Source organism: Bubalus bubalis, chromosome 2 (genome assembly GCF_019923935.1).
Source record: "Bubalus bubalis isolate 160015118507 breed Murrah chromosome 2, NDDB_SH_1, whole genome shotgun sequence".
NCBI lineage: Eukaryota > Metazoa > Chordata > Mammalia > Artiodactyla > Bovidae > Bubalus > Bubalus bubalis.
In genome coordinates this window covers 131,999,241-132,020,105 of record NC_059158.1, presented here as the reverse complement: position 1 = coordinate 132,020,105, position 20,865 = coordinate 131,999,241, and the positions used below count along the sequence as shown (strand labels likewise).

Below are 20,865 nucleotides of genomic sequence, written 5' to 3'. Positions count from 1 at the left end.
TGAATAAATAAAAGGCAACTTAATTTAGATTTTTGAGGGTGAAAGTTACATTTATTTTTACAATTAAAAATAATAAAATTTAGTCTTTACTTTGAATTGTAGAAATGTGTGCATCATTTCCACGTGACAAGCAAGTAAAGGAGAAAGATGGGGTCATTGAAAGGAGCGGTTCTCAAAGGGAGGGGAGTAAGAGGAGACCAAAGAGAGTAACAGATGGCCAGAGGCCTGCTCAGGGAGTGCAGCAAGACACAAAAAGGGAAAATGATGGCAGAAAAAGAAACACTCAAAGACAGAAGAGCCTCACAAGGTCCCACATCCCTGTCTTCTAACTTTTAGGGATACTTCTGCTGAAGACTTTTATTAAATACGGTGTGTTCCTGCAACTATAAGCATACATGGGAAACTCCTCCACCTGTGAACTGCAATCAAAACAGGCAGACCCCAGGCATCCCACCCTCTTCTGCCCTACTTGAGAGAATCATTGGGCAACAGCAGCCTGATCTTTCTCATAAGATTTTTGTGTATTATTATTAGTTCAGAGGTAACATAACCAGATTACAGAAAACATGGAAAATAAATAGGGTTGTAAAGTAAGCCATCCCAATCTACTAAATAAACATGATCACTGTGAACATTTTCGTTTCTTTGTCATCTTTCTTCATATACATTTCTCAGAGGAGTATCTAGAGACCCATATCATATCATATATTATATGCACCACTTAGAGTCAAACAAATCTGAATATCTACTGGGGGAAAGGGAGGAAGAACCCCAGAAATCCATTTTCAGGAAAGACTAAGGAGTAGCAACCAACATTTATACCAAGCACTTGCTCTGTGCCTGACACTATTCTATACACATTTTGACTCACTGAATTCTTAATACAACCCAAGGAAGAAGGCTCTACTATTATCCAAATGTTGCAGATGAGAAAATGGAGGCAGAGACAGATTAAGCTATGTGCCCCAGGACGTGGACAGGGGCTGCTAAGCGTAAGAGTCAGGTTTCAAACCCAGTACCCTCCCCAAAGCAAAGTCTATGACAATTGAACCGCACTGTCTCACTGAGTAAGGGTCATCATCATGTAAGGGAAAACCAAACCTTGACACACTTGGCCCAGATACAAAGCCTCAAAGACCAAAAAGCTGCGACTGAAGTGTGCAGTCTGCGGTGGAATCAAGTGTGCATGACTCAGATCAGAGTCCCCCACCCCCACCCCACCCTGTCACAATAGAGCCCTCTGCGTGTCTAGAGAAGGGGCCAGAGGGAAATGGAAGAGAGAAACCCTAGACCTTGGAACAGCCAAAGATGGCCCTGCTCAAGAGCCCTCCCAGGAGGAGAGAGAGGGCTTCTCCAGACCACAGAGCAAATCTCAGTCCAACAGTGCAGAGCCCAGGACACTGGTGTGCCCAGCAGCCACCAGGAACCAGGGCAGCGGCAGTGCTCAAGGGGTGGAGCAGGGGCTTGGGGGTGGGCAGTAGCCCCATTCAAGCCCTATCACACAGGCAGTGCTCTCTTTACCTGGGCAGCTTCATTTGAGAAGGAAAGGGAATACACTGACCAAAAATAAACATTTTTATGTCATCATAACTTAAACACTATTACATACCACTATGATGATGAGGGTGTGTTAGTCGCTCAGTGGTGTCCGACTCCTCACGACCCCATGGAGCCTCCCAGGCTCCTCTATCCATGGAATTCTCCAGGCAAGAGAACTCCAGTACTGGAGTGGGTTGCCATGCCTTCCTCCAGGGGATCTTCCTGATGACTTACTATGATGATAACTTACTAAGAAGTCAAACTTTTTAAATCATTGATTACTAACATTTCCATCAATCTATTATTAAAGCAGGACTACACCTCAGGGCTTCTGGGCCCACCTTCACTGCCTGGAAAACTCCACCATCCTTCTCTTCCTGGAGATGCACATCAGGCAGCTGCATGAATGCCTGCTTCCTAAGGCAGGCCCTCCCTCTGCCCCCAAGCCAAAGTTTCCCCTCCCCATCTTTCTTATTCTCGGTGTCCTGTCCTCTCCCTTCATAGCAAATATCACAATTCACAAACATGCCATAAATATCTGTGTTCACTTCCGCAGTGTCTCTCCCCTCACATTCCATGAGAACAGAAACACGCCTGCTCTGCTCACTGTTACCCAGCACCTAATACCATGCCAAGGACATACTAGGCACCCAAACATTTGATGCCTGAATACATGAATGCATTAAACAACCAATAATCACCACTTCCCCTTACTTCTGAAATTGTCATACAGAATTTTTAAATTGAAGTGAGTTATGACATTTCCATGATAGGCTGTTAGTTATTTCACACTTTTATTAGAAAAGCCACCCGACTCCAGGCTCCCATAGCAAACACTAGTTGTAATGTGAACTTGGTCAAGAACCCATCAATAAACAAATACAAAATCGATCCCATTTCTGTATACCAGAGACACCAATCAGAAATGTGTTAAACGATTCCACTCATGATGACCACAAAAACCATAAAGCACCTTGGTACCAATCTAACAGAAGTTGTGAAAAAGTTTTACACATAAAATTATTAAAGTTACTTAGGTCTTCTACGTCCTTTCATTGAAGGACATAAAGACCTAATCAATACAAAGGTATATTAGGTTGCAGATGGGAAGCCATGAGACCCTAAAGATATCAATTCTCCCTGAACTTTTATTATGAATGTAATTCCAATAACACAAAATAAAAAAATAAATAAACAAGCCACACACTTGGAGAATATATGTGCAAGTTGACCCATGTGGAGGGAGAGAGAACAATGCAACATGCATTTGACACGTCAACTGACACAAAGACAGAACATGGCATTTGGTGTGAATTCCAGTAATTTAACTATTATGGGTGTGCAGTGTTACTTCCAATACTTTGACTGTTTCAAATACTTTCACTGTCATAAGCTGTGAAACAGTAAATGCTACCAGCTCAGGAAAACTGGGTTGTGACAGATGTGTAGGTGTGACAGGTGGAGAGGGGCTTCCAGGAAAAAGGAAAAGATCCAGGAGAACAAGGCAGAGAAGCAAAAGAAATATCTGAGCGAGAACCAAGTAACACATGGTCCCATGGAAAGCCAGACCGTGACAGATCTAGAAACAGTACAATGTAGTAACTCCAGCTGTGTTACCTACAAAGTGATCCTGCCACAACGGGGGACACTGGTCACAGATGCTGGGACCTGCACACACCCCATCTTCCTCTTGGAGATCCACAGTGCACAGTCACAAATAAAAGCCCACGACAGGGCTTTCTGCATAGAGGAAACTGTTTTAAGTTTATTTAAAGAAACTTATTCACAATGTTGTTTAACCAATACTAACTTGGCCAAGGAGCTCTTTTTTACTAACTTTTCATGGAACAACACCCTTTGGGAAATGTTGCATTCTGGTAACCCAGCCTTTTAAAGGCCTGAACCAGAACAGACTTAGGGATTTGAAAATAAAAGGCAACACTCAACCCGACACTGTAACTGAGTGGACGGATGTCAAAGTCACAGAAAATAGAGAAGTCAGTGATGCTTCCGAAACCCAAAGTCAAGATGACTGTAAGATTAGCGCAGACACAGGATCAACTACTTAGGTAATGGGCCCTAAGGATGGATTTTGATGGATCTGGAGAGAAAGATACTCCCCTGGAAAGAAAACTGAGCAAGGAGTTCAAAGACTTGGAGTCCACTGACAGATGTACCCCTGGCTAACTTTTTGAGCCTGGGCAGTTCTCAGATACACGGAAGGGGTTATGGGGGTGGCCTGAAGGCCCTTTCAATTTTACCACTCTACCATTCCAAAAACTAAATATCTGAAGTCAAAACACCAAGAGAGTCAAGTTCTGCCTTTAAAGAAGGTGTGAAATGTTTATAACACAGGATACAAATAAACAATTCAAGAATCTGAATATATGAATTTAAGTACAAGGATGAGAGGTTTTTAAGAGATTATACAATTATGGGTGCTAAAGAGATTGCCCCCAGATCTATAAAAGCTATATAGTCTCCTCCTTCCATTGTCACAAAATACTTAGTATTCTGCTAGGGCAGAAAGCAGATTCCTGAATCTGACCCCATGTGGTGGTTCATATATTTTTATGAATGCCTCTCAACACCCTGAAGATTTCAAGCAAGTGAGAACTTTTTACTAGATGGCTCACCACATCAGAAGTAAATCAAAACTGTGGTCAGCGTATTACAACTATAATTAGACGGCATGAGGGCTGCCAAAAAAAAAAGCCATGCAAACTGGCCTAAGCCCTATGTTCATAAAAATTAAACTTCTCCTAAAAGCATTTAGATAGGGACTTTATAAAATGAATAAAAGAGTGATGATCCTTTTGAAGCACTTTCAAGGGAAAAAATGATCAGCTTATTTGCAATCTGAACACTGCAAACAGTGCTTCAGAGTCTAATACAGAATTTATAAGAAATGAGCACCAGGGTAAGAGAGAGAAGGTGTACACTGGCAAAAGTCAGTAGGGCCAGCGGGAATTTTTCAATCAAGGTTTTTGGTTTGTTTTTTTCTCTTCTGGTGGAAGTGTGCAGAAAATGTTTTCATAAAGCCAGTGAAAACGACCAGTCAACTAATATGCACACACACAATAACGAAACCAATAATGAACAACCTGCTCCATTCCACTGTCCTTTCAATGCAATTTTCTAAAGTCTCTTCAAAGATGTGAATCTTTTTTAACAAGTTTTAAAACTTGTAAAGTACAATTCTGAATCATATCTTCATTTTAACACAACAAAATAAAGCCATCTGTGTAATTTCAAGGCATTTTGAGTCCATGCAGGATTGATCAGAAGTCTCTGGAAAGCAGAGACCTGGTCTCCTCCTGGCCCCTCCGAGTTATCTACGAGCCAGGCACCTGGTGTTTGTAAAGCTCAATGTTATGGTTTATCTGCTAAGCAAAGGAAGAATATCCATTTTCATTTACCTCTAGACTTCAACTTCAAAAACTGCCTATCTTGGACGAGAATGCATTTCATACCAATTCTTTTCTTCCTTTCTTTGTCCAAAGTCTTAACGCCCAAAGTTCCAGCTCTGCAATGGTACTCCCACAGTTTACCCACATGCATGAGACTCTGAGCTCCAACTGAATGCCCAGCAGCATAACTGTGCCCACAAAGACTGGAGGCCAGAGATCAGACAAAGCCCTGGAAAACTCCCAGAAGGCCAGTGAACTCCCACAGAAAAGGCAGTGATCAGCAGAGGATGAGAAAGATCACCAGGCACGGCTGGCTCCTTGGTTTGTTTCACCAAGTCCCCCTTACTTGAGAGAATAATGCAGGAGAGCCAAGCACAAGACACAGGGGAAAAAAAAGAGAAACTCAGAAGCATTTCAACCAACTCTCCCAGCACTAGTGCAGGCAAGGACACAGGAGCCCTGACTCCAGGGGACAAAGGAAGCGATCTAGGAGGGACAGACACTGTCAGGGTGGGCTCGCTCTCTAACTCTAAACTCACTCCTCAAGGCTTCCAAGAGCATTGCACCAAGAGGAAGAGGGCGAAGCACACAGTCTTGGGTTTGATCTCTACTAGCCTGGGCCGGTTACTCAACCCCCCATTTACAAATACCTCCTACTAAAGAAGAACAATGAGGAATAAATGAATCAGGCTATGGAGAGAAGAACAATGAGGAATAAATGAATCAGGCTATGGAGAATACAGGATGCAGCCTGACACAGCCCAAGTACCCAATCCTTAATGGACAGCAACATGAATGTCATGTAGCAAAATATATTACAATTCTTTGGTGACTTGGCATTTCCTGTCCACAATGTAAATAGGCCTGAAGTCTATGAACAGCCTCAGTGGGGCTGAACACAAGATGAGGAATGGTGGGATGCTGGCAGGGAAGAAAGCAGGAGGGACTTGCTAGACAGCAGGACCAACCATGGAGTGCAACACCCTCTCCCATGGGATGGTACTTTATACATCCTCGGGGTCTAAAAAAGGATACGGTCCTCTCTCCTCAGGCAGCAAATTCACAAGAAAGATGCTCCTTAACACCCCAACCAGTCCAGCCTTCAGAGGCAGGTGTTCAGAGACTCAATCCTCTGGCACCATCAGAAGTTGGAGGAAACAAAACCAAGGCTCAGGCACTGTGCTTGGGTCCTCCCACTCTCACAGTTTGGTTTGTTTACAGCTTTTGTCTCAGCAGCAGGTGTTGGCATGGCCTTGTGTGACACAGCTGCCACAGTCCTCTTCTTCATCACTAACATCCGCTCTCTGGGGGCACTGAGCTGCCCTGTACATCCTCTGATACACAACAGATTTTCTTTGCTGTTTTTTAATGCACAGCCCTACATCAGCTGTGTGCTTAATAAGATATGAATTGATGAAGACACTGGCAACTGAAAAGAAACCTATGGGAGTTATAAGAGCATCCTTCATCCCTCTTAGCTGGTATGGAAGGTGCTCCCAGTTAGCACTCAGCAGCCTACACGTGTGCATCCCCTCTAAATATCCAATGGACGAGAATGTAATGGCCTCAGGAGACAAAACTTACTGCACTTATACTACAGTCTCTGAAGACCCCAAATGATGTCCTAGCTTGAAATAATTAAACAAGTAAAGGTAGAACTTTCAGTCTTCAAAGTTTTATCTTAGGAACAACAACAACAAATAGAAACCAATATGGAATTTTCCACTTGCCCAGGAGCATTCTGAGAAGTCCATAAGCAATTGATGATGCCAAGTGTTCGGATCCACTCCGATCCTGCACTCGGAGGTCTCCTAGGTCAAGGTCAAGTGCCACCAGTTCAGCACCATACTCCACTCCCCACCCCAAGGACAGATACCACTTCCATTCCCCTCTCATGTCGATGCCTAAGCTTCCCTTCCCTTCCCCTGTGGGGACAGGATGAGCACAGAAATCCTGTGGAATGTGTGTTCCCACAGAGCTCAGAAATGTGATGATCTCAGAGGATATTGTAAAGAAAGACCCTTGACACTTCCCTAAGGAAGAATGTCTTCTGTAAAAGGCGACTGCCAGGACAAAAAGCAAGTGCTGGGAAAATCTACGGCCTGCTGCTGTGTATGACTCCAATTCTGATGTCCCACTTCCTCTTTAGAATCACATTCCTTCCCTCCTTATTCCTCTTCTAAAAAGACACGCTGGCATTAGGTCTCAGTAAAGAAGCAAAGTGCAGTGTTCTAATAAAGGCTGGAAGAAAAACGGGCTAAAATAGATTTCAATAAATATCAAGTGACTATAAGATCTACTCCATTCCACTACCTTTAAATGTTCCCCCTGCCAAAAAAAAAACACTTATTTTTAAAAATGTGCAGCATAACTTTTTCATTTATTTCATTCCCTTAAAGTTTATTAACATAGGCCATCAAACAGCAAAGCTTTTTAACAATACAATTTGAAGAGCTGTCACTAATCTAGCCTTTCAAACCTATCTCACAGTGGTTTTTGAAAGAATCCATGATGGTAAGATACATGAAAGTGATATGAAATCTGAAAATGGCTAAACAAATACATACTTGGGATTCCCTGATGGTTTAGCAGGTAAGGAATCCACCTGCAATGCAAGAGACACAGGAGACTCAGGTTTGATCCCTGGGTCGGGAAGATCCCCTAGAGGAGGGCATGGCAACCTATTTCAGTATTCTTGCCTAAAAAAACCCCATGGACAGAGGACCCTGACGGACCACAGCCCAAAGGGTCACAAAGAGTTGGACACTGAGAGACTAAGCATAATCAAATAGATAACCAAGTTGCTATCATTCCCAGTATTAAAAGATAATCATACCATACACTGCAGACCTTGGGATCAGAGATTAGAAATCATATCTCACCTCCACCACTTACTAGATACCTACACAACTAAGCAAGTTACCAAACTCCCTAGGCCTCAGTTTCAAAAGTTAAAATGGAGATAATACCCACTTTATCAAGTTGTGAGGATTAATAGAATAATGCATATAAAACCTTTTTCACATAGTAAATACTAAATGATAGCGTAAAATCAAAGTGTCCATTGAAAATAGTAGAAGGGGGCTTCCCTGGTGGTCCAGTGGTTAAGAATCTACCTTGCAATGCAAAGGGCACCAGTAAGATCTCTGGTCAGGGTAGATCCCACTTATCACAGAGCAACTAAGCACGGGCACCACAACTACTCAGCCTGCGCTCCAGAGTCCTAGAGCCTCAACTACTGAAGCCCATGCACGTGGTACCTGCGCTCCACAAGAGAAGCCACCGCAATGATAAGCCCATCCACTGCAACAAAGGGTAGCCCCTGCTCTCCGCAGTGAAAGAAAAGCCCACTCAGCAATGAAGACCCAGCACAACCAAAAAATAAGAAACAGCAGAAGGGAGGGGGACAATAGAAGAATCTCACCCAAAAGGAGAACAAATATTAAAAACATGGATCCTACCCTCTGAGGATTCCCTTCTTGGCCAGATACCACTCCCACCCACCCCCACTCTCTCCCACTGATGTCAGAAGCTCCTCGTTGCTTTGCGTAACTGTGCAGCAATCAGGGAGTCTGTCTTTTAACTCCAGGGTTGACAAAGTGATGATTCATCCCATCCCATGAAGAGGGTGCAGCCTGTAACCAGCCTCATCGTACAATGGGGAATACATCGAATGGCCTGTGGCCATAGACCAGCTATTTAAGAGCATCTCCCATCCATGTCTTTGGTAGCAGTGACAGTCTTACACTTTGCATTTTGTCAATGTATATTCCAAAGAGTACTTGGGAGGAATCCAACTGTGCTCTATTTTACAAAACAATTCACAACATAAAAAGCCCCAAATGCCAAGACAACAGTAAGGAAGGCAGTCTCCTCTGTTCACTGCCCATGGCACCATGTTTTGCCAAGCAGTGTGTTAGTTATAACGACAAACAGCTTGACGGTTGGACAGCATCCCACTTCAGCTGCACATCGTAATGGCTCCTAAGGACAAATCCCACTGCTTTTCAGCCTGGCCTAAAAATCTGACCACATCCTAGTAGCTGGTACAGCTCTTTTCCATTACCACTGAGTGGGCAGGAAACATTTTTCTCCCCCGGAGTAAGTTTCTCATCCCCCTTCTAAGGTTAAGAGACTTTCAAAACTTGGCTGTCTTCAAATGAACAGCCAACGGGGTAGTTTACCCCTGAGCCCTCAGACATCTCAAAGCAGCAGCTCTTCGTCATTTCCCAGCCCTGCCTGCAGCCAGACAACTATAACTGAATGTCTCCTAAACTATCCCCACAGTAACTCTAACCTTCAGTACAACTCTGGGATCTTTCCACCAGGGTCCCATAGGCACAAACCATGAATGCCTGGAAATGTCAGCCTCCTCCCTAAATGGTTTCGCTTGGAATACTCCATTCAAAAAACACTCATCATTCAATCCCCTGTGACTCCCCCCGGGAGGTCAGCCAATCCTCTTGGGCCTCTTGATTCCAATCTAGGAAAGGGTCACTTAACATATGCCCAACACCTTACATTCAATTCTACCTCCCCCTAAAAAAAGATTCCTGTTCACCATAATGCTAACCGTTCTCTCTCTTAGTCCAGATGACCCACATTATGGCAGTGAAAGCACAGAAGTCGTGACTCCTCAACTCAAAGCCCAAAGAGTGGTGTGTATGATGTGTTTTCTGGGAAAGACTGTAAAGGGTTTTTCAATCTGGTGTTATCTAACCTGATTCATTTATTTAGCAATGTCTAATTTTCTGATGGTTTCCCTCCTCAAATATTCCTGGAAATTTGTTATATTACAATGGAGAAAACTGTGTCAAAATCAATGCTATAAAATTTGCTCCCTACCCATTCAAGTCAATACCTACTAGCTACAAACACGGACCCACAGGCACATATATACACACAAATACTCTGATTTACAGCGCGGGGGGGTGGGGGGGAGTCTTCTTCCATTCTAATTAAGAAGATTTATTTCAACAAACCAACACTGAGAACGCCTAGAACTCAAGGAAGTACACAACTTGTTGCAGCAATAAACGCTCGGCCGCAGTCTGAACAAAGCATTACAAATAAGCTCCAGAAACCCACACAGCAAGCCCTTGGACAAAATGCTGGGTGTCTGTAATCAACTCCCCACTCTCTCATCACCCACTCCCCAACCCTCTTCCCCACCCCAGCAAGAACCCTCCAGGACGCCCGCTCCTGCTTCCATTCCTGCCCCGCCCCCTCCCCTTCCCTCTCCAGGACCGTGAATCAATCCCATCCCGGGCAGGAAACGAGACCCAGGGCAGCCCCCTCCGCTGCGGTGGAACAAAGGAGCAGAGCGCAGCTGCACGCGCAGGACGCCCCATCGGGTCCCGGGCCCTTTCTCCCCAGCCGCCGGGGCACGCCGCACCTGAACCCCACTCCCCAGGACGCCCCATTGTTCTCCCTCTGCTTTCCTTCCCGGAGGAGGCCACCCCGCCTCCTTCTATAGAACCAGGGGGCCAGGAAACAGCTGTGCACCAGGGGGATGGAGGGGGTGTGGGTGAACACCAGGAAGACCTGGATTCCACTTTGCCCACAGGTACAAGGGGGATGGGGCAAAGTGAGAGCAACTTAGTTTAGCGCCCTCTACTCTCCCACCGCCCCCGAAGCAACTGAGGAGTCGCGACCACCCTGCGCGACCTCCAGGGTGCGCGGCTCTCGCCGCATCGCCTCCCGGCCCGGGAGTGAAGACCGCAGACCCCGCTGCCCAGCGCCCCGCGGGTTGCGTCAGGACCACGGGGACCGCGGGCACAAAGGACCGAGCAGGGCAGGGGGAAGAGGGAAAGCGCTCGCGCTACCTCGCCGAGCGCCACTCTGCCTCCTCGTCGTCCACTCTCTCCGGCGCGCTCCGGGACGCTGGCCCTCTGCGAGGCTGCGGGGCTCCCACGCGGCTACTCGGCGGATGCTGCTAGCGGCTGCTGCCCGGCGACTGCCGGCCCCTGCGCCCGCGCTCCCACACCGCCTCCAAGCGCCGCGGCCGGGGCTCCCGTGCGCGCCCAGTTGCAGAGTGCGCGGCCGCTGCGGAGTGCGGCGCTGCAGCGGGAGGCGCCCGGCCACTCCCCTCTCCCCGGCGCGGGCGAAGGGGCCGGCCGAGGGGCGGGGGCGGCGACCTCGCAGCCTGGGATTCGCCCCTCCGCGAGCCGGCAGAACCGGGAGCCGCCGCCTCCCAGCCGACTCACCTCCGGCCGCCTCGGGGCCGGCGGCACAGCGCCCCCCGGTGAGCGCGGGTGCAGCCTCGGCCCCAGGACCCGCCTGCACGGGGCAAGCAGTGGAAAAGAGGGAGAGGAAGAGGCGTCCCTCTCAGCCCACGGAAGGCACGGCCCTTCTACATCTTTCACTCCCGAATTTATTAACATCAAACGACAAATATAATTACTGGAGGGGCAGGCCAGGGGGACCGGGCCGGCGGGGAATAACAACTAGAAGCCAGACTGCAGGCACCGGCTGGCAAAGAGTAGGACTGCTCATTGTTCCTTCTCCCTTGGATAAAAAAAAGTTGGGATACCCAAGAATACTGGAAAATATTAATCTGACCGAAAAGGAAAAAAGTGTACTGAGTAGCAAAGTGTGCTTTTATTTACAAGATTTTTTAATATCTGCACAACAGTACATATGAATATAGAATAATCAGTGACAAAGTGTTCATCTGTATGTTATTTCGGCATCCTGGAGTGGATAGAGAATCAGGCCCTCCTTCACTCCAGCTGGGTTCTTGTCTCTTTGTAAAATTCAGAGCAAGCCATTTGACCCTCGCCCTGGTTTCCTCATCCCAAGAAGGGAAGGGTGCTCATCCTAACTTACTCACTGGGTGAGGTGAGGATTACTTGGCTAAGGTGTTGAAAGCAATGTAGACATGGTAATTGTTACTCATGTTTCTGTTTTATCCAATAAGGAAATAAATTGCCAAAAATGGGGCCAGGTTTAAATGGACTGACCTATATCTGGAAACTGTCACTAAAAGGAGGTGAACCAAAGAATTGAGACCATATATAGTAACTGTCCCCACAGGCATAAGAACCACAGGCAGTGCTATTTGTCAAATGCTACCAGTAGAGACTGAAAAGGTAACTGTATCTTGCTTTGAAATGACACTATCATTAACGGCACCATCAGCATTCTGATCTACATAAGACACCAGAGATGTTCTAAACTTAAACATATTGAGTACCAGGTACTGTTCTTTTCCTGTTTAATCTTCACAAAAAAATTGGGAGGTAAGTTACCCTCTTTGTCCTTGTTTTACAAACCAGAAACCAAGAACAGAGAATTCCTCCAGCTAATAAGTGGCTATACTTGTTTGAGTACATGCCTGCAAATTCCTTTACACTCCTTCCATTAAGGAATGGAGTTAATTGCCTTCCTCTTGCATATAGGCTAGACTTAGTGATGTGATTCTAACGAATAAAATCCAGCAGAAGTGATGTTACATCACTTAAACTTCTGATTTTAGGTCGTTAAAGGAGCTCCGGCTTTCACCTGGCCCTCTCCTGGGAAAATCATCCTTGGAACTCAGCAGCCATGCTATAAGGAAGCCCAAGTCACATGGAAGGTCAGGTATGGGTGGTTCTGCTGATGACGCCAAGGGAGGACCCAGCCCTCAGCCGGGTGAACAGACAGACATGTGAGTTACAAAGCCATTGAGATTACTCCAGTCCCAGTCACTGACTGAGAGACCTCAAAAGAAACCCTAATTGATCCTAGTCAGTGCCTAGAAACAGGAGAGGTAACAATTATACAAGATTGTCTTCAGGGTGGTCACTGCAGAGCAGTAGGCACGGAGAACACTGGGAGAGCTGGGGTGTGAACCCAGGCAATCTGACTCCACATTCTTCACCCCAGTCAAGCACACCACCTCAGACTTTGATAACCTAGCCTAAAGAACACCCTGAAGATTTCTCCCTTCGCAACAGACAGCATACAGACCTGCTATCTGATGACAAGTGTTGGGCTCTCTTCTCCATTTTGTCCATCTGACTTCAGGTTCCAAATTAACTGCTTTTAGCAGTTTGGTAGTCAAGGAGCCGCTGACCTCTGCTGTCCAGTCCAGCTTTTCAAAAAATCACAGAAATTCAAATGGTAGGTTCACAAGAACAAATGTAAATAAGTGGTTTGAGAGAATGGGCGAGTTCTGTAACGTTTTGATCTTGGAAGAAGACCAGGTTAGTAAAAAGTAGGTTTAAGACAGGTATGTACTGAGTAGGATAATTAAGAGAGCTTCTCTCAAGAAGGTTTTGGAGATCCTGCCCCAAAAAAGAAATTGGGAGCATAGTTATGTAAGAACAGTTTTGCTTCAAGAAGAATCTACCAGAGTGGGGACACCTGGGGCATTCTCCCTGTTTTTTTTTAAAGCAAGTTCAGAAAAGAAAATAGTAGAAATTGTTGAATTCATCCTAGTAACACTGAGAAAATGAACCAAGAAGCTATTCAGTTCAGTTCAGTTCAGTCGCTCAGTTGTGTCCGACTCTTTGCAACCCCATGAATCGCAGCATGCCAGGCCTCTCTGTTCATCACCAACTCCTGGAGTTCACTCAGACTCACGTCCATCGAGTCAGTGATGTCATCCAGCCATTTCATCCTCTGTCATCCCCTTCTCCTCTTGCCCCCAATCCCTCCCAGCATCAGAGTCTTTTCCAATGAGTCAACTCTTCTCATGACGTGGCCAAAGTACTGGAGTTTTAGCTTTAGCATCATTCCTTCCAAAGAAATCCCAGGGCTGGTCTCCTTCAGAATGGACTGGTTGGATCTCCTTGCAGTCCAAGGGACTCTCAAGAGTCTTCTCCAACATCACAGTTCAAAAGCATCAATTCTTCGGTGCTCAGCTTTCTTCACAGTCCAACTCTCACATCCATACATGACTACTGGAAAAACCATAGCCTTGACTAGACGGACCTTTGTTGGCAAAGTAATGTCTCTGCTTTTCAATATGCTATCTAGGTTGGTCATAACTTTCCTTCCAAGGACTAAGCATCTTTTAATTTCATGGCTGCAGTCACCATCTGCAGTGATTTTGGAGCACAAAAAAATAAAGTCTGACACTGATTCCACCGTTTCCCCATCTATTTCCCGTGAAGTGATGGGACTGGATGCCATGATCTTCCTTTTCTGAATGTTGAGCTTTAAGCCAACTTTTTCACTCTCCACTTTCACTTTCATCAAGAGGCTTTTGAGTTCCTCTTCACTTTCTGCCATGAGGGTGGTGTCATCTGCATATCTGAGGTTATTGATATTTCTCCCGGCAATCTTGATTCCAGCTTGTGCTTCTTCCAGTCCAGCGTTTCTCATGATGTACTCTGCATATAAGTCAAATAAGCAGGGTGACAATATACAGCCTTGACGTACTCCTTTTCCTATTTGGAACCAGTCTGTTGTTCCATGTGCAGTTCTAACTGATGCTTCCTGACCTGCATACAAATTTCTTAGGAGGCAGGTCAGGTGGTCTGGTATTCCCATCTCTTTCAGAATTTTCCACAGTTTATTGTGATCCACACAGTCCAAGGCTTTGGCATAGTCAATAAAGCAGAAATAGATGTTTTTCTGGAACTCTCTTGCTTTTTCCATGATCCAGAGGATGTTGGCAATTTGATCTCTGGTTCCTCTGCCTTTTCTAAAACCAGCTTGAACATCAGGAAGTTCATGGTTCACATATTGCTGAAGCCTGGCTTGGAGAATTTTGAGCATTACTTTACTAGCGTGTGAGATGAGTGCAATTGTGAGGTAGTCTGAGCATTCTTTGGCATTGCCTTTCTTTGGGATTGGAATGAAAACTGACCTTTTCCAGTCCTGTGGCCACTGCTGAATTTTCCAAATGTGGTGGCATATTGAGTGCAGCACTTTCACAGCATCATCTTTCAGGATTTGAAATAGCTCAACTGGAATTCCATCACCTCCACTAGCTCGTAGTGATGCTTTCTAAGGCCCACTTGACTTCACATTCCAGGATGTCTGGCTCTAGGTCAGTGATCACACCATCGTGATTATCTGAGTCGTGAAGATCTTTTTTGTACAGTTCTTCTGCGTATTCTTGCCACCTCTTCTTAATATCTTCTGCTTCTGTTAGGTCCATACCATTTCTGTCCTTTATCGAGCCCATCTTTGCATGAAATATTCCCTTGGTATCTCTAATTTTCTTGAAGAGATCTCTAGTCTTTCCCATTCTGTTGTTTTCCTCTATTTCTTTGCATTGACCGCTGAGGAAGGCTTTCTTATCTCTTCTTGCTATCCTTTGGAACTCTGCATTCAGATGCTTATATCGTTCCTTTTCTCCTTTGCTTTTCCCTTCTCTTCTTTTCACAGCTATTTGTAAGGCCTCCCCAGACAGCCATTTTGCTTTTTTGCATTTCTTTTCCATGGGGATGGTCTTGATCCCTGTCTCCTGTGCAATGTCCCAAAAATGTTTCTAGAACAAAACTATGCTTCTCTTTTAAAAATACCATTGGCCTATTTTTCATAACTTTCAAACTTCTGAAGACATACCATAAGGTTTTTAAATACTTTTACCTTCCTGGCTGTTCTTTCCAAAAGTCAATCAATCAACAACTTTTAAATTTAAAAGAAGCAGATTACAGTTGTTCTAATAACTGTCAAGAATAGATAATAAATCCATCAAGTACAAAGCATTTTTTACTTTCTCCTCAGTCTATTTGAAGGAAGTAGAATCTGTGATGGAGAAGGAAATGGCAACCCACTCCAGTGTTCTTGCCTGGAGAATCCCATGGATGGAGAAGCCTGGTAGGCTGCAGTCCATGGGGTCGCACAGAGTCGGACACGACTGAAGCGATGCAGCAACAGCAAGCAAGAATCTGTGAAGAGACAAAAAGACTGTTATTATAATCATAAACATAAATTCTCAAATCCTGGAGTAAAAGAATGTAAGAAGTATATTTTACCTCAAGGAAAATATGCAGTGATTTAAATTAAAACACAGAAAATCCTGTCATCTTTGTGGAAAAATTTAGAAATAAAAACACATTTGTGTGTGTCCCAGGAAGAGAATTGTTTCACCACTAAATGTGTAGAGTTGTTGTTTTCCTTAGATGTTTTTACTGGAACCCTTAAATTTTTTTTAAGAATTCAACATTGGAGAAAATTGACCAACAAAAGGATCACATGACCTGATTCTACCTCATATTGGTGTAGCAAATGACATAGTGTGCTGGAAGTCATAGTTTTAGATTTTCTCACTGGTTCTGTGGGCAACTAACTTTAGAATTTTAGCTAAAAAGCTCATGCTCTCTGTTCTTAGTTATTTTACATCATCTTGAATGTGTTCAGAGCCTCTGGTTCTAAAAAGTCTAAGAGTCTTTATTCTTGCCATGTTTTCTCTCCCTGCCTACCTGTCCTTAGTTTTCACCCACTGTACTTATCCTTTGAGACCACACTCAGTTCTTACCAATTACTGACCATCTTCTTCAATTGGATCCTGCTTCCTTTGCTCTGGTAACATCTTGATGCCACACCTCCATACTTCGCAGTTTGTCCCAGGTTGTGAAACCTTTCCAGTTGTTCTTTTTGGCCTTTCCAACTAGATGATAAATCTCTAGACTAAAGGAGTAATTCAGTTTGGGAACACCAAGTCCATGATAGTAAGAACTTCCTGAGAGAGCTTACTCTGTTCTAGAACATAATCTAAATTCTCTGCATGTGTGTTCATTCATTTAACCCTCATAACAGCTCAGTCAGGCAGGTTTTTATGATCCCATTTTACAGAGAATGAAACTGAGGCATAGCAAAGATTATTACCGGCCAGAGGTTCCACAGTAATAACACTAGAGTCAGGATGTGAAGCTGGTCAGTCTAGCCTCAGGGCTTGATCTCTTACCTAAAGTCTAAAAATAGACTTCCTCTCACATCTGTGAGCTCTTTTTTTTTTTTGTCTCTGAGAAAACAAGTACTGTCTCATTTCTTTAATGTATATATTTCTTAGTTTAGAATAGTGCTCTAAATGCAGTAAGAACTGAATTAGTATTTCTCAGTTCCATGAAAAAAAAATCTTTTTTTATGTATTTAAAAGAGTGCTTTGAAAATAAATGCATATTGCTTAAAGTATCATTTGATTCAGAATAGGTATTGTAGAAAATATTTCTATAGCATTTTCAGCTTCTGGCTCTCAGCAGGAAATATACAACTCTTACTCTTAAGTATTAAAAAAGCTATAGATAGAAAGTAGCTAAGAAAATAGATCTTGAAAGTTCTCATTATAAGAAAACAACTAAAAAGTTTGTGACTCTGTATGATAATGGATATTAACTGGTCTTACTGTGGTGATTATTTTGCAATTTGTACAAAAATCAAATCTTTACATTGTACACCTGAAATTAATATTGTTTTGTCAATTATACCTCTTTAAAAATAGAATTAATTTAAAAAATTAAAAACTGTAGATAAGCTATAACAAAAATATTACAGGGTAAAAAATGATTGATAAAATTTCTTCCAAGCAGGAAAGTTTGCTAAAACTTTTAGACAAAAAGAGAATTAAAAACTCAGGAATAGTGCTCCTTGTAGGAACTATATGTGAAGACCAAAACGGTACTTTATAAAATATGAGTGTAATTGAGCACTAAAATTGGGCAGTGAAACTGAAGTGTAATTTTTTTCTCCACAAAATACATTTGTCTATAGCTCATAATACTGATCCCTCAAATAAATTATAGATCCATTGCCAGAAAATTTAAAGCCTGAATTTTTCCCCTAACATTTTATAATTTAGCATTTTGTCATTTCAACTAGTGGAATAATTGTCTTTTTTATTTCCTCTCAAGCTGTAGCAAGTGAGTACCATTATGGCAAAGCCTTGCTGTTAAGCAATAAATCAATCTGAAAAATGACTAGATGGTTTTTCCAATCTTTTTTAAAAAGCATTTTCATTTTTTTAATGATAACTGGGGAGTTTGTCATCTCATTGCCAAGGAGACCTGAGGAGGACTACAAGGAAAAGCAAATTTTATGCCAAAACACACACAAAAATATTAGCTATCTATACCAAATGAAGAGCAATTAGCAAATATATGAAGTAATAGTCTGCTTCTGCTTCAGTCCCTAAAACTAAATGTCCATTTATTTGAGTATGGTGAATACATTCATCATAGGTATTAGCATATGAAAGAAAATACTGATAGAGAAAGATAATTGTGTAGCCAAAAAGCGTTTTAACGTATTAACAACCAAGACAACACATAATCCAGGTGTAAAGACTATTGATTAAATAAACCAAAATTTAACTGAAACTAAAAGGCTTTCATAATAGATTTTCTCATTGGTTTCAGCTGTGTTCTCAATCCTGCCATCTTCTATACAAGATGAGACGCTCCATGAGGGTAGGAATTTTGTCTCTTTGGCCCCTCTTTTGACTCTTTGCGACCCCATGGACTAAGTAGTCCATGGAATTCTCCAGGCCAGAATACTGGAGTGGGTAGCCTTTCCCTTCTCCAAGGGATCTTCCCAACCCAGGGATCAAACCCAGGTCTCCTGCATTGCAGGCAGATTCTTTACCAGCTGAACCACCAGGGAAGCCCATTGAACTAGCACATAATCTCAGTCAATATTTCCAGATGGGTCTTAGATCAATTTTAAAACTTTGCATGGCACGGTAAAACAAAAGTAGGTCTTGCTGATGGGTTCCCCGGTCTACTTCAACTGGAAATAAAGCTGAAACTTTAAAGAGAGAAGCACCAAAGAGTAGCCCACCTCCTGGGGAGGAAGAAGAATGAGACCACATGAGCCCATGTATTGAACAGCAACTGAGCTCCCAAAGCCAGCGTGACTTCTATTGAAAAGATGCATAATCTCCTTTCCCACAAGACATGCTGAAATCCTATCATACTGCTAAGAAAAGGACACAAACACATGTCCTAGACTCTCTGGGCCTCTCTTGCCAGGCCTCACCTGCCCCAAGGCTCCCTCAGCCAGTGGGTGTTTTACAGGTTCTCCCCAAATCATGAATCTGGATCTGAAATAATCTTGATCCAAAGACTTAAAACGTTTCCTTCCCTGGAGCGCTGGGTCTGCAAACTGCTTCAAAAATCCTGAAGTCTCCTTGAAACTCATTATCTACCATCTGACGTATTCTGCAGGGTCCGGCAAGCTTCTACAAGTTCACTGTTCAGAAAGCATGCTAAAACTTCTCATTTTTCTTTACGAATCTTTATTAGCCTAAAGCAACTAGCCCCAGCCAGATGTAGCCTGGGCATAAGGGAAAAGAATCTCTTTACTTCCAGGCACGTGGGCTGTTCCGTGCTTTTGCTGCCACTGGGTGATTTTTGATTAGTCCTATAATTGCTCCAAGTTAGTGACCATAAAGGGCTTCCCAGGTGGTGCTAGTAGTAAAGAAACTGCCTGCCAAGGCAGGGGACCTAACAGTCAGGTTTCATCCCGAAGACCCCTGGATGAGGGCATAGCAACCCACTCCAGTATTCTTGCCAGGAGAATCCCATGGACAGAAGAGCCTGGCAGGCTACAGTCCATGGGGTCACAAAGAGTCGGACATGACTGAATCGACCAAGCGTGCACATACGCACAGCGACCATAAACGAACCTCAATCTTGGTGACTTCTTCTGTTCTGTTACCTGTGGTCCTGCATCACTACCCCAGGGCCAAATAGTGAAGTAGATAAAACCTGTCCTACATCCAGAGGTTTTAATTGAGTTTGTGTCCAGTCCTGTGCTGCCCTGTCGCTAGGATGGGACAATGAACAAGATGATTGTGACCTTTCAGTGAATAAGTCAAACTTCAGGTCTTTGGGTCCTTCTTCTAGTGACTGAAACTCCCTTTCCCCTTAGGACATCTCCCCAGACCTCAGGCAGTGAGAGCCCTGATGCCTCTCCCCCAGGCGTCAACAGTCCAGCTGGTCCTTCATGTGTTGCCCTGAGCATTTTAGATCAGTTATTCAGAAGGGCTACAGTGCGGTCCAGGATTTCAATTCTGAGTAAGAGATTAAAAAGCTGCCTTTTGTTTCTTCATTTCAAACTTTAATCATCAAATTTCAAATATTCAAAAACTTAGTAGCTAAAAGATATCCTTTGACATTTCTCTAGTCAAGAAAGTCAAATGCTAAAGAAACTACTTGAGTTGTTTTAAACCGTTGGCCCCTGTGGGTTTTGGGATTTCATGCTATATTTACTTCTTTTTCATACAAACAGTGTTCAAGTTTTTGTAACAATAAACATGCATTATTTTTACAATCAGGAAAAATAATAAAGCTATTTTCATTTTGGACAAAATGTGTGGTCTGTAAGTTTTGAGAGGATGTTTTTTTTGCATTAGCCCTACTGAAAAAAATAATAATAAATATTGCTTACGCACTTTTTCTAATACCTTTCCATCAGAACATTTCAGTACTCGGTGAACTTTTCTGTCAAATATGTTAGAAAGTAGTAGATCTGATAACTAGCTCCACTGAGTGAGAGTTTATACTAAGAACCTACAGAGAACATTTTCCTTGAGTGCAAAGTCCTTGGATTTCTTTACTGAATCCTCTTTAATAGAAGAGGGCCTTCTTTCCACTTCATGAAGTCTTGTGCCCACAGGTAGCGGGCAGAGAGGAGGAGACGTGAGTGATTGGAGGGTGTGCTGGGGAAAGTCTCTCCATTGCCAGCCTGGCAGTTGGCTATGATGACAATCTCAAAGGAGAATTACGACTGTGAAGACTTCTGTCAAGGGCAAGACAACCAAGATCCCCGGGCCAGGGGGCTCTGTTAGAATCCTCAAAAATGGCTGAACCACTGCATACATGTAAGAACTTAAATATGAACTCTTTAAATTCCCAACTAGCTATTTTCCTATGCTGGTTGCTATTGCATACAACACCATAGTTCTACTTGGTTTCCAGTCAATTCATTCACGACTCCTAGCTTTTGAAATTAACCCAACAACTTAATGACCACAACCCCC

At 43.6% G+C, this 20,865-nt stretch overlaps 1 protein-coding gene across 1 annotated transcript in view; it reads right to left on the bottom strand.

The window, feature by feature from the left end:
- The window catches only part of MYO1B (myosin IB), a 201,828-nt gene extending 190,882 nt beyond the window's left edge, over positions 1–10,946 (bottom strand). The window contains exon 1 of the mRNA XM_006069448.4: positions 10,775–10,946. The gene's annotated coding sequence lies outside the window, so the exon portion shown is untranslated. The remainder of the gene's footprint in view (positions 1–10,774) is intronic.
- Positions 10,947–20,865: the final 9,919 nt, after the last annotated feature.